Genomic DNA, 12,830 nt, shown 5'->3' with positions numbered 1-12,830 from the left:
CAGCTGCAGGTTGTACATGCAGAGGAGCTATTGACTTGCAGCCAGTTCTGTGGAAAATGGGTATGGTGCATGGTGCTGATATGCTGCTGCTGGAGATACAGGACCGTTCTGCTTAGAGCAAGGAAATTGGTGATGAGGAGCAACTACACTGAAGGGTTTAGCAGTCTGTCTCGTTGGAGCTGCGATTGCCTGCGGTGGATAGCTGCCTGAGCTGCTTGGCTCCACAGCAGGGACGCAGCTTTTGCTTGTCCAGGCCCAGCAGAGCCAGGGCAGGATGAAGGGAGCAGTTGTGTTGGCATCCAGAGAAGCGTCTGTCCTGAGTCCTCTCTGGCTTTCCCATTTCCAGCTGGATAGATGTTTCCAAACACCATTTAACAGCTGGTGTCCATGGGGACTGGCAGGGGAGTTAATGCTCTTATTCTGCCTTTCTCCCTTGCATGCAGGGAGGTAACATGGGGTGTCCTACTTGGACCCTTGGCCATCCTTGCTGTGGGACTGGAGCCAGCCCTGCTCTTTCTCAGTGGTTGGAGGTGAAGGCTCCTCTTGGATCCCCGTGAAATCAGGGGTCTGCAATGCTGTCCCCAGCAGGGAGGCCCCAACTTGGGCCCTCAGCGCTGTGCAGAGCCTGGCAAGGGGAAAGGGACAGAAAAACAGACCTTGGCTCTTCTCCCTCTGCAGGCGGAGTGGCTGAGGGGCTGCCAAGGGCTGTGCGGCAGGGAGAAGAAAGACGGCGTTCATGGGAGCTGCGTGGCTCCGAGCTGCTGGGCTGGGAGCCAGGCACGTCAGCACCTGATGGGCCAGCCCGAGGAAGGGCTTCTCGTTCCTCGCCTTTTCCAGCTGAGCCCAGGGCTTCTCCAGAGAAGCTGTACTTAAGGGGTCCCAGTGTAGTGAGGTGTGTCCCGCCCCACTGCCCTGCCTTTTCCAGCCTGGGCTCTTGCCTGCGTGGGGCATCGCTTTGGTGTCTTTCCCCCCGGAGCCTGGCTCCTGCACTGCTGCCCTGGACTGCGCTGCCTGAGGCAGCTGCCCAAGGTCCCTCCTGCCTGCCTGTGTTCTCCAGCTCCGTCAGTTTGTGGGGGCAGCCCTGGGGGACCTGGATCAGTCCCTTGCCCAGCTGTGCAAACAAGCAGCCTCCGGTCATGCACTGGCCAAGCTGAGGCCGCAGAGATGGTTCCCAGTGAGAGGTGCAGGGCCAGGCCGTGGGGGCAGTCCCCGCGGGCTGGGCTGTCCTTGCCTCCCACAGCAGATCCCCACCCCTTCTCCAGGCAAGCTGGAGCACCTCGATCCTTCCTCCAGGAGCTGCTGGACAGAAGAGCCCTTGTGCAGCCTTTTTGGGGAGGTGCCTGGTACCTGCGGGGGGGAGACTTTCCTCTTCCCAGCAAACGGATGCCTGGCTATGGCTGGGCCCTGCCTGGTGCCCCAGAGGTGTTTCGGTCTCACCCCTCTCCCAGCGCAACCTGTCCCGGGGCCCTAGAAGAAGCAGGTGAGATTGCTCAGGGCTCTGCTCCCTGGGGATGGCTCTGGGAGCTGCCAGGGGTCCTGGTGTGGGGAGCAGTGAGACAGGTCTGTGCCTGGAGCGTGTCCCTCTGGGAGATGCCACCCAGGCATGTGGCCTTGGTCCTGGGTCACCAGCCCAGGAGAGGTTTGGTTGTGCTGGGGGGGTTGTCCTGCTGGCCCTGGGCCGTGACGAAAGCACAGCATGGGGTGGGGGTGAGTGGGTGGCACTTTTGGTTTGGGGTCAGGATGCTTGTGACGTCCTGGGGCCACCAGCTGGGCTGGGATGAAATCAGTGTGGGTTGGCTGCGGGCTGGAGCAGCAGGCGGTTCCTCTTGGACAGCACAGCACCAGGGAATGTCCGGATGGAGGGAGCGGGGCTCGTGGCTTAGGGCAGGGAGCAGTCACGCTGCCCGTGGGCTGGGCTGGGTGCATGTGTGGGTCCCCCAGCACCTGGCCAGCAGTGGTGATGGTGGTGTTGGCTGCAATGGGCCCTTGAGCTGGTATCCTGGAGGCCAGAGGAGCTTGGTGGAGATGTGTCTGCGTGCTGGCAGGAGGGGTGCTGCAGCACAGGGCAGGGCTTCCCTGAGCCCTCTGCTTCCACGGCCCCTGCAGCCGCTTGCAAGCTGGCAGGGGGCCCCCATGGGTGCTGATGTGCTCCATGCACCCCAGCACAGCACGGCAACACTGCAGCAGTGAATGCAGAGGGTGCTTCAGGTCTAGTGGCTGAAAGCATGTGAAATGCATCCTGGAGGCAAGTGAGTAGCGGCTCATGCACTCCAGACAGCTGTGGGATGCTGAGCACTAAGATCTTGTGCCCCATGTGCTGTTGGTTTGGGAGGAAGGTGGACAGGTATTTTGCTGACCAGCTCAGGAGTGAGAAAGAGGAGATGGCTACAGAGGGATGACATGGCTGCTGGTGGGATTGGGGTGCAAGGGCAGCTCAGCTGGGAGCTTGTCAGCCCCTGCGTGATCCTGGGCTCCTAGTCCACGCGTAGGGCTGGATCCTGGTCTCTTGCTTGTTGCAAAGGCAGTGCTGCAGGACTGGTGTTTACCCTGCCACGGTGTGTTCTGCTCCAACCATGGGCTCCTCAGTGGCAGCTCTCCTGGGAATGCTGGGGTGGTAGGGGACCAGCCTGGGGATGGATCGGTGAACCTACCCCCACGTGTTGGGCAGCTCTGACGGGGCTGTGCTTGCCTTCCCAAAGCAGCCCTCCCTCCTGTCCTGACCTGCTAGCATCTCCAGGGCAAAGCACAGGCTCTGCCTGCTGGCCATGAGTCTGTATCAGAGCCAGAGTCTCTGCTTGGGGCTGGATTTGTGCTCTTATCCTGTAAGCCATTCCTACAAGAGCTGGCACGTCCCTCCTGGCTCCTCCAGCAGCGTCTCTGCTCCTTTTGCCACTCGGTCAGGTTTATCGGGTGAATGATTGCCTGAGGCTCAGCATCAGCAGCCCTGCTTGCTGTCAGGCCCTGTGGATTTAGGACATGCAGGGATAGGAGGGGAGGAGCTGACAGCTTTGCCCTTTGCCTGCGTGTTGCAGGGCGCAAGGCCAGCCCTCTTCTTGGACGGGCTGCAAACTCAGCCATGCTCTTCTGCTACTCCGGCTTTTCCCGTGGCCTGAGGGCTGAGCCTGCCTTCCTCCTGCTGCTGCTGCCCCGACTTGCCCTCCAGTTCCCTGCCCCGTTGCATTTGCACCCACAGTGCCGTCAGTTTGGCTGATGGGGTGCACTTTTGACTTGTCACAGGGTGTCTGGGCAGTTTCATCATTGTTAGGGGTTCATGGAGGCAGGCTGTGAAACCCCCTGTTCCTCTCTTCTCCGCCCTGCTCAGTCCTGTGCACCCAGGAGGGACGATCCCTGTGGAGCTTCCTGTCTCCCCTGGCTGGGACAGCCCCAGCCATGATGCCGCACCTGGCCAGGATGCTCTGCGCTAAGCACTGTCCCTGTCATGCCTCCGCTACGGGGATTACCGAGGCACAGCACAGGATCCCAATACCCTGTGCTGGTGCAGGGCGGAGCAGCTGGCGCTGCCCCAGGCCCTCTGGCAGGGACCAGCCATTTCCATCCGCATAACGGAGACTGTAGCACCACCACTGGCCCACTCCCAGGATATTTTTAGGCCTGGCCGTGCCGATGAGGGAGAGATGACAGGCTCGCTCCGCATCCGGCCCACGAGATGCCTCTCCTAGCCACAGCTGCCTGGTGTGATGGGAAGAGCGTGGGCCTCCGGCAAGGCCGCTCAGGGCCGCGGTGTGGCAGGGGCTGGAGCCACAAGCAGCCCCCCAGGAAGGGCAGCACTGCCTGTGTGCTGTGGGCTTGCTGGGACCAGCTGCTGGTGCAGGATACCTCCAGCCTTCTCTCTCTGGACTCACACAGCTTCACTGCTCTTGAGAGAATGAATCTCCCAGATCTCACTGGCTCTTGAGCTTGAGGCTGTGTCCCAGCTTGTGAAGGAAAAGGAGGGAGGTATCTGAGCAGATGATGCCATGGGACTGAAGCATAGGCAGTGACATGCTTGTACGTGGTCACTTGCTGTCACAGAAATGGGGAGTCCCTTCAGCTGAGGAGCTTTTCTTTTCTGTGGAGCCCAAGGCTCAGGAAAGCATTACGGAGGAAGGGATCAAAAACTCCCCTTTTAGGCAGAGCCCTGGATGGGGACGCAGCTGGCGGAGCAGAAAGAGTGGTGAGTCAGAGATGACTCTGGGGTGAATGCTGGAGGACAGGAGGTCTGGGGCAGGAGGCTGCCCCCTTGGCCAGGCTTGTCTGCAGCTGGTCCCCCAGCACTGCTGGGGATGCCTGGCATGAAGTGGGTGCCTGATGCTCTGGGCACACACAGTGACACATCACTGCTGGGTGGTGACAACGCCAAGCCATGGCTGCGTCCTGGGTGCTGGCAGAGGTAGGAAGAGCCCAACGCTCCCAGCAGTGTCAGGGTCTATGGGTGGGTCAGAGGGGAGCTGGGCTGGGGCAGGCTGCTCTGCCCAGCTTTACACCAGGGCTCATGCGCCCACCCAGATGAGTTGTAGGTGCTGGACTCTGAACACAGGACCTCTCTGGGTGGCTGCATAAATCAGCAGTGCTAATCTACCCCATCCACCAGGAACTGGTCTGTCAGGGAGGATGTCATTGGTACCGACAACTAGCTGTGGTTAGCTCCCCGCCTCCCTGTGTTGGAAGGACCAGTCTTGCTGTAGGTGCAAACCTCCCTCGACTGGGTGCTGAGCCCTGGAAAGCTCCAGCCCTGAGCAGCCACCTCTGCCTGGCCCTGTGGACCTGCCAGCTTCCCCCAGCGTAGCAGTGGTTCAGGTGATGGCTGCAGAAAGTTCATATTCCCTCCGCTGTGGCACAGGGAGTTGGTCCCTCGGTGGGGAAGCTTTGCTGGAGAGGCTGAGCTCTGTCTCTGCCTTCTTGTGGCTGGGTTGGGTGGGCTGCAGCTGCCTCTGAGCTGCGGTGTGTGGGAAATAAGGGACCTGCTGGCCTGGCTGTTCCCCCATGGCTGCTGGGACAGGGGCAGAGTCCTCCGTGGCTGGCAGCTCTGCACACATGCTGTTTAGGACCCCTCCCGCTAAAAGACAATCCAGTGTTCCCCTAGTCCTGTTCTCACTCATACCTGCCACTGTGGCATTGTGTGAGTGCTGGTGATGTACCTGGAGAGGTTTGCCGTGCTGCAGCCCCTCTGTCTGTGTCCCCTGCCTGTGGCTGGCAGGTGCCTCCTCATGGCTGCTGTTACCCCACGTCCTGCCAGCAAACACAGCACCCAGAGTCACTTCCCCCTGCTTGCGCTAACTCCTCGTTATGCAAACTGGCTGCAAGAACACACAGGTTGCCACAAATGCTGAATCTCCAGAACATAGCGTGCTCGTGCCTGGCAGCACAAAACCTTGGCCACATCCTGCAGTCCAGGGGTCACTGCACCCAGCCCCTACACCCGCACACCGTCCCTGCTCTGCCCTACGGCCCACTCTCTGCTGGGTGGCTCCTCTCCTTCCTTCCCTTTCCCAAGAGGGAGCAGATGAGCATCAGCACCCAGGAGCAGGGCGGGCACCAGGACGTGGCGGGGCTGCCTCAGCTGGGCCCCTGCCAGCCCAGCACCCCATGCCAGGCAGCTGCTCTTGTACCCATGGGTGACGTACCTGCACCGCCAGCTCTAGCACCTCCTCCCACCACCTTTCCAGGGACTGGCAGTATTTGTGCAAGGTCATCGAGTTGTCTGGCGCTTTCCCTTTCCTCCCACTGCCTTTCCTCGCCCTCTGCCCTTGCTACCTCCCATCTCCTTGGTCCCTTTCCCGAGCATCATGCTTGCTCCTATCTTGGGTGAGCAGGCAGTGGGATGCTGCAAAGAGCGTATTCGCTCTGGGCACGCGGCCATGCACCTTGGGAGGTTTTGATGTCCCTCAGTGCATTGCAGAGGGTTTCGAGAAGGGGCACCCACCCACACAGGGGCTGCAGCCTGTGGCAATGCAGACAAGCCATGCCCTGGGAGCTGCTTACTATGGCAGCATAGCCAACCATCCCGCGGTACAACCTGCACAGACTGTGTTGCAAAATCGATGCTTTTTGTAACAAATCATGCAAGAAATGGGGCCAGCAAAGGTGTTATGAAAAGACTTATTCCAAAGAAATGCGCTCATACCCATGCTATCAGTTCTGCCCCAGCCTGGCAAAAAAAAGGGGCACATGGCCATGGTTCACGTCTAAAATTTCATGAAATTTCAACCAGGGCACAACTCAGCTGCTGCGGGAGTGCAGCTCACCTGGGACCGACACTGGCTCGCAGCCGTTTCCTCAGGGCACACGAGGAAAAGATCAGAGCGACGCAAATGGGGCAGGTTTGTAAATCCGAAGTAGGGACTGAACCACCAGAGCTGTGGGCTACTGCGCTTATGCTGTGGGTTTTAGCACCAGCTTTCTTGGGCATCTGTGGGAGAGACCAGTATAAGCAACAGAGCTGTGTTGCATGGAGATCGCTGGTGCACTACTTGGGTTCAGAGGCTTCAGTTCACCAGGCATCAAGGAGCAGTGGAGATAAGATGGGGTTCAGGTTGAGACAACTGAAAAGAGGAGCCCATGGCCATGGGGCTCCATCACAATGGAAGGTGCTGAAGGCGCACATGGGCTTGCTTGCTCCAGTGCAATTAATTAAGTACCAAAGCTCCAGGCTGCAAACGTGGCATTCCCTGGATGAAGGGCTGGCAATGAGCGCTGCTGCAGGCAGGCAGGCAGGCAGGCAGGCAGCCTGCCTGTGCTTGAGAGCGGTGTAATGCCACAGAGCCAGGTCAGGCTGTCATGCCTCGTTTTGGAAAAACATGTGCATGAGCTGGAAGAGCAGGTGAAGATGACTGTCCTCAGGCTGAGCCCTCTGTACCCTCCCCACTGCCTTCTCTGGCACACTGGAGCTGCTTTGCAGCTGGAGCTGTTTGGACAGGAGATCAGGAGGGGTGAACCCAAGGATGTGTACGGATCAGGGTGAATGAGCAAGGACAACCACGCAGCAGCCCTTCTTCATGCCTGAGCCACAGATATCAAAGAATTAAATTAAAAGCCAAGACCATCTAATCTTATTTGCAAGCTGCTGCATGGTGGGGATGGCTGCTCCTGCAGCCTTCAGCAACCGTGCTGCAAAGAAATGTAGTTAATTTCAAGCTTGAGTTTTTCCATCTTCAACTCCTCACCTTTGGACCCTGCGCTTCCCTCTGCTGGGCTGCCGTGCTGCCCATAGCAGTGCTCCATTCTCCCCGGCAGCGAGGAGACCTTCTCCTCAGCCAGTGGAGTAGCCCGCTCTCCTCACATCTCGCACAGCCTTATTTGCTGCATTTCCAAGCCTTAGCTCCTTTTTCGAGGTGGTGTTGCTGCTCCTCACGATTTCTGTGTCCATTTTGAAGTTTGGAGAGCTGGACCAGACATCAAGTTGGCGTTGCCAGAGCTGTAGAGGCATGAGCACTGCCGTGCGTCTGCTTGGAAATCCCCACTGTGCGTCTCTGGCTCACGGCTCTCGGAGCCAAGGCGCTGTGATGCAGGTTCATAGCAGCAGTCGTGTGTGGGGACAGCTCTCTTTTTCAGCTTTTTTCCCTCAATTCTGCCCCCTTTGCTTTCCAGGAGATCCTCCACCCTGCGGTACAGCCTGTCCTCTCCACTCCCAATAACTTTCCTTTGCAGCCCCTGACTGTGCTGTGGGTTGTGATCATTTTATCAGGTGTTCAGCTCACGCTATAGCAGCAAGCAGACTGTTCAGTATTTTATCAGCCAGAAATGTAAGCCTTCATCCAGTCATCTAGACAGTTGATTTTAAAAACTATTAAATGGCACTGGACCAGGAAACAGTCGCTGGGGGTCTAGGTATGCTCCCTGTTGTTGTCTCCCCATTAAGGCTTGGCTCACTGACAGACCTCAAAACATAGCTGTTAATGCATGTAGTTGGTAATCTATTGTGAGCCTTATTAATTCTTTATAATACATACTTTTAATTAAAATCCTATGTCATTGTTGATGGCAGTGGAGAAGGCAAAGTCTGCTCTATAGATGCTCCTGCTCTCACCAGCCAGACCTTTCCTTTTGCCCGAGGAGTTTCCCTGCACGGTCCGTGCTGTGTAACACAGCGCTCGGGATGCCCTTAGCTGTACTTTCACCCCCTCTGCAGCAGCCTGGGTCTCTCTGCCATTCCTCTGCCCATTGCTTTGGCTCTTTGAACTACGCTGGCCTCCTGCCAGCCGAGCATTTGTTAAAAATTAACATGTGTGTTTAGGAAAGCCCATGATTATGTTATCAAAATATTGTTTGCAAATTACCTGGGCCTGTGGCATGGACGTGGTTGGTTTGGGGAGCTGCAGCCTCTCCTTGTGCCACTGTTGTGCCAAATTCCCTCCCCTCCGCGACAGCACGTGAGATGGGGTCACTCCTGCTGTTCCCGTTTGAGAGGAGGCAGCAGCTGGATGGTGCCTGCCTGCCCTGCCTGCCTCTTTCAGCTATTTTTATGGCAGGAAAGGGGACAGGGCAATACCTGGCTGGAGGGCTCAGGATGAGCCCATCGGGGCTCATGGCCATCACAGCTCTAACCGTCTCTGAAATTCAGATTTATTCCACAGTTATCTCAGAAACTCAAGGGCAGCAATGCTGTTGTGTGCTCCTGGCTCCGGAGAGGCAGCGTGGGCGCAGACGGAGCTGGGCTCCTTCCAGGTTCCCGCAGCACCGGCGCGAGGAAGCGCACGGTGATGGCTGACGGTGGCGCGTGGGCTGGGAAAGATTCCCCATTTCACCCCCAGGTCTCAGGTAGGCTTCACTGAGGGGACTGCTGGGGAGAAAGAAAACCCTTTGAATGGCAAATATACAAAGACTATTTGAACTGGTTTCTTTAAGGGCCATAATTAAAGATGGAAATTCCAGCCAGTTCATTATTTTTGAGAGTCTATTTTCACGGCGTGCAGCCCAGTAACCAGGCAGTGCACCAGATTCCTCAGTGACTGCTGTCACTGAGAGCAGGTTGGGTAAAATGTTAAGAGGCATTGCGAAATATTTCCCCAACATCACACTCAAACTAGCCTGGATGCCAGCAGGCACCACTTAGTCCTGTGCTCTCCTCTACTTCACAGCGCAGTAACCTACTGAGAGCCAGGCCGCCTGCTCCTGGAGAGCTCGCCGGGGCTCAGCAACCCTTGTGCCCGCCTGCCAGGCTCAGCTCCCTAAGCCCCCCCAAACGCGGCACCCCTCTCCCCTGCGATGGGGTCTGCGTCTGGCCCTGGACAGGCGACGTGCACCTGCAGCAGTGTGCTGGGAAGAGGAGGTGCTGGCTGCCCAGGTAAAACAACCACCGGCTGGGGGGAAATCCCACCGGACCCCACCTGCAGACAGTCTCTCGGCCCCCCATGGACCTGCAGGCATGGCACCTGCATTGTGCTTGCTGCAGGTGCAAGCCCACCTTTGCAGACTGCCCTGGGACGCTGCTGGAGAGGCAGCCATGACATCCATGATCCCGAGTGGACGAGGGAGTTGTGTGGGAGTGGAGGTGTCCCCCGCCAGCCAGCTCCACGGATCAGGGCCCTGGATGTGCAGCTGAGACGCACGCTGGCCAGCCCAGGCTGCTCTGACCTGCCAGTGGCGGGTCTGGCAAAGATTCAGGACAATCCTGCCTGAATGCTCAGTCTGATGTTACGGCAGAAAGGACCAATGCAGCCCTTTGAGACAGAGAATGGGAAAAGGCAGATTTAATCCCTGTGTCAAAGCATTAGGGAGGCTCATTGTGGGATTCTACATCTTGAAAAGGATTCAGGAAAATCAGAGAGGCTGTGTAGAGCAGAAATGCAAAAAATGGCTTGAGGGTGGGAGGAAAAGCCTGGCAGTAAGAGAATTAAGCAACTCAGTATATTTAGCTTATCAGAAAGATGGATGAGAGGGGGTTTGCTTGCAGCATATGTGTAGTGTCACAAAAAGAAAATGCCAGGCTCTGAAAGGCTCTTTAATCAAGCAGAAGGCAGAACAAAATGGTATGTCTGCAAGCTGAAGCCAGACACAGGGATGTGGGATGCTCTTACGAACGTGAGGGTGAGGGACTCCTGAAGCAGATCCAGAGAGGTGGGAGTCTCCAATGCTTGTCTTCAAATCAAGCCTACCTCCTTTCTTGGAAAACATGCTTGAACCAAACATAGCATATTGGAATTAATGCAAGGAGATGCACTGCCGAGTGGCGTGCTGGCCGGCTGCTCGCACTCGTACAGCCGAGTGTCAGGCAGGACCATTGGATCATTTCAGCTGAGGAAGACCCTGGGAAACGTGGTCCGGTCAGGCAGCGCACGCAGGGAGCCGTTCGGGCAGGCTCCAGGTGTTTACCTGCACCCATAGCGGTAAGTGTGGCTCTTTGCTGTTGAGAACATCTGGACACGGTAGAATTTTTCAGCCAAGTTCAGCTTGTTGTAGCTTGTTTTGTGTGGGACTGCTGACAATCCTGTTCAGCATTTCTGTTCTTAGAGTAGCCAGAGCACCAGAAATGTAAAGTGCAGTCCACAGACTGATCACCCTCAGAGCTCAGAGCCTGTGTTTAACAATAATATGTAATGAGTGTGTGAGATGAAACAAGTTTGGCCAGAGAGATAAAGACAAAAATATGAATGTGTTAAAGCCCGGATTGCATTCCCCAAGTCTGTGCATCAGCAGAAGTAATCTCTATCTAGCCTTTACTGGAAAGAGATCTTTGCTGTGGTATTTAGTGGTATTTAATTAATAATAAAATACTACGTTAATTAGTATCAGGTCTGATTTGATGACATGTAATTTAGGGGGAAGGATTACAGTATGAGTATTCGAATGAGAATTTTTATAGGGCAGAGTCAATATGAGATTAGCAGTCTCGCTACGGAGGGAGCCCAGAGGCTGACATGCGTGTGTGTTTGGCAACCGATGCAGATAGTTACAGCATAACTTTATTTACTGATGGGCAAAGAACCTGTAGCTGTTATTTACCTTTACGTGTCACCCTGTATAATGCATGGCTCAGCCACCATGAAAGAAAAAAGCAAGCAGGCATCATTTCAGCGGGAACGCCCTGTGGCGCTCAGCACCATGCGTGAAGTGCGTTGGCAGAGCAATTTTGGCATGCCCCAGCCGGGCTCCTTCCAGAGGAAGGGAAAGAGGAAGCTTTGCTGATGGTCACCCCCACGTCCCTAAGCCCCGCTGGGCACGTGAGTGGCTGAACCGGCACCTGGCCCCTTGCGCAGCATTGACCCAGGTGTGCTATATGTGCCGAGGGCACTGGGTTATGCCTAGTCCAATGTGAGTACCCCAAACAGCACCCAGGGTTGATGCAGGGACATGGGGTGTAGGACCCCTCACTGCCTGCTCCAGGCAGTGACTGATCCCAACTGTTCTGCATTACCTGCTAACGCAGCCACCAGCCATGCCCTCTGCCAGAGCCTTTTTTTTTCCCCGCTTGTGGCTAGCATTGCTGTGAGAAATGCTCTGCAGACACATGGGCAGCTATGGGCTCAGCAGGTCAACGGCAAGTGGGTTTTGTTGAGCAGGATGTGCTGCAGCTCTTGCCCTTTCGTTTGGTCAGTTTGGCTTTGAAAAGCTCCAGAGCATTCTGGAAGGCGGCATGGCAATATGATAGGATTTAATCAGACTTAATTATTCCCCTGCTGTCGATCTCCTAGCAACATCCAGCTTGACATCTGCCTGCGAACGAAACGTGTAAGCTAAGTAGGAACGCGTTCAGACTAAAGCCCTGCTACTCGAACCAAATCACTCCACTAATCATCGCCTTAATTCATCTCGTGGCCGTTAGACAGCTGCTGGGAGCTGGTACCTGATTTCCATAGATGCACGGCACTTGCCGCCCGAGTTTTTTCCAGCCTGGCAAGAAGCGTGACTTCATTCTGGGCTCTTTCCAGCACGCTGACACCTGATAACAGGGGGTAGAGTTTCCTGAGTGACAAATGCGGGCTCAGGAGCAAGCCCCAGCGTTGTCGCTATCTGGCTTCATGCTGTAGGTCCCCACTTATCTCATCATCAAAATCAGATCACCTGCTGTGCCTGTGGACCGCAGGGGTTTAAACTCTGAGCGTGCAACCGGTAGAGTCGGGTGGTTTAGGTGAGGTTTGAGGACGGTCAGAGCAGATGTGGTGCAGCGGCGGCAGGCATCACAGGCAGCTCCATGTCGCCGAGGCACGGGGGATGTTGATGCAGGGAGAAGAGACCCGGCTTACACAGCCAGAGGGATGAAGGGGAGAAGAGAGGAGCAGGCATAAAGCAAGCGTTTGTAAAGCAAAGCTGGGCTCCGGCCAGACGCGATGCAGTGCAGGAGTCGATGGGGTTATTGGAGGAAAGGAGCCTGGTGGCTGACCTGGGGCCAGTGGAGGAGGCTGCTCAGCCCAGCCGCCAGCTCATCGTGAAGCTGGAGGGAAGGGAGCTGCCTCGGCTGAGTGAGAGCGACCAGCGTCCTGAGTGGGTCAGCCCTGGGGAACTGGGGGCCAATACTGGGGAGGAAACCTGCAGATGGACAGGGCTGCATGGATGCAGTTGTGGCCCCTCTCCGTGCACCTCCTCGGTGGGGTATTGGTGCCAGTGATATACCTGGGTGTTGGCACAAGTCTGTTCAGCTCCTGCACTGTGTCTAGAAGTTGTCATTGGAATAAAAAAATCCCAACTGGATGCCAGCACAACACGTGTCTCTCTCGTGTCTCCGCAGAGGAGCGTGGTGGATCTGCGAGCCCGGCTGTGTGGGTGCCAGGCAGCCAGCTCGCACTGACTTCACTCATGCTGAACACAAAGTCGGGGTTTCTGGCTCTGAAAGTGGGGCTGCATGAGCCCCTGCCAGCTCTCCCTGCGACCTGTGTGGATTCTGCCTCTCGCTG

At 56.5% G+C, this 12,830-nt stretch overlaps 1 protein-coding gene across 2 annotated transcripts in view; it reads left to right on the top strand.

The window, feature by feature from the left end:
• The window catches only part of ST3GAL3 (ST3 beta-galactoside alpha-2,3-sialyltransferase 3), a 203,813-nt gene that overhangs the window by 639 nt on the left and 190,344 nt on the right, over positions 1–12,830 (top strand). The window contains exon 1 of one of the 2 annotated variants that reach the window (XM_087733939.1): positions 8,574–10,325. The exons of the other annotated variant lie outside the window; for it this stretch is intronic. The gene's annotated coding sequence lies outside the window, so the exon portion shown is untranslated. Of the gene's footprint in view, positions 1–8,573; positions 10,326–12,830 lie in introns of those variants that run through there. 2 annotated transcript variants of the gene reach the window in all.

This window comes from Nipponia nippon, unplaced genomic scaffold, assembly GCF_047370975.1.
Source record: "Nipponia nippon isolate SJK-2023a ecotype South Korea unplaced genomic scaffold, ASM4737097v1 scaffold_5, whole genome shotgun sequence".
In the NCBI taxonomy this organism is placed as follows: Eukaryota; Metazoa; Chordata; class Aves; order Pelecaniformes; family Threskiornithidae; genus Nipponia; species Nipponia nippon.
This window is presented reverse-complemented; position numbering and strand designations above follow the sequence as displayed.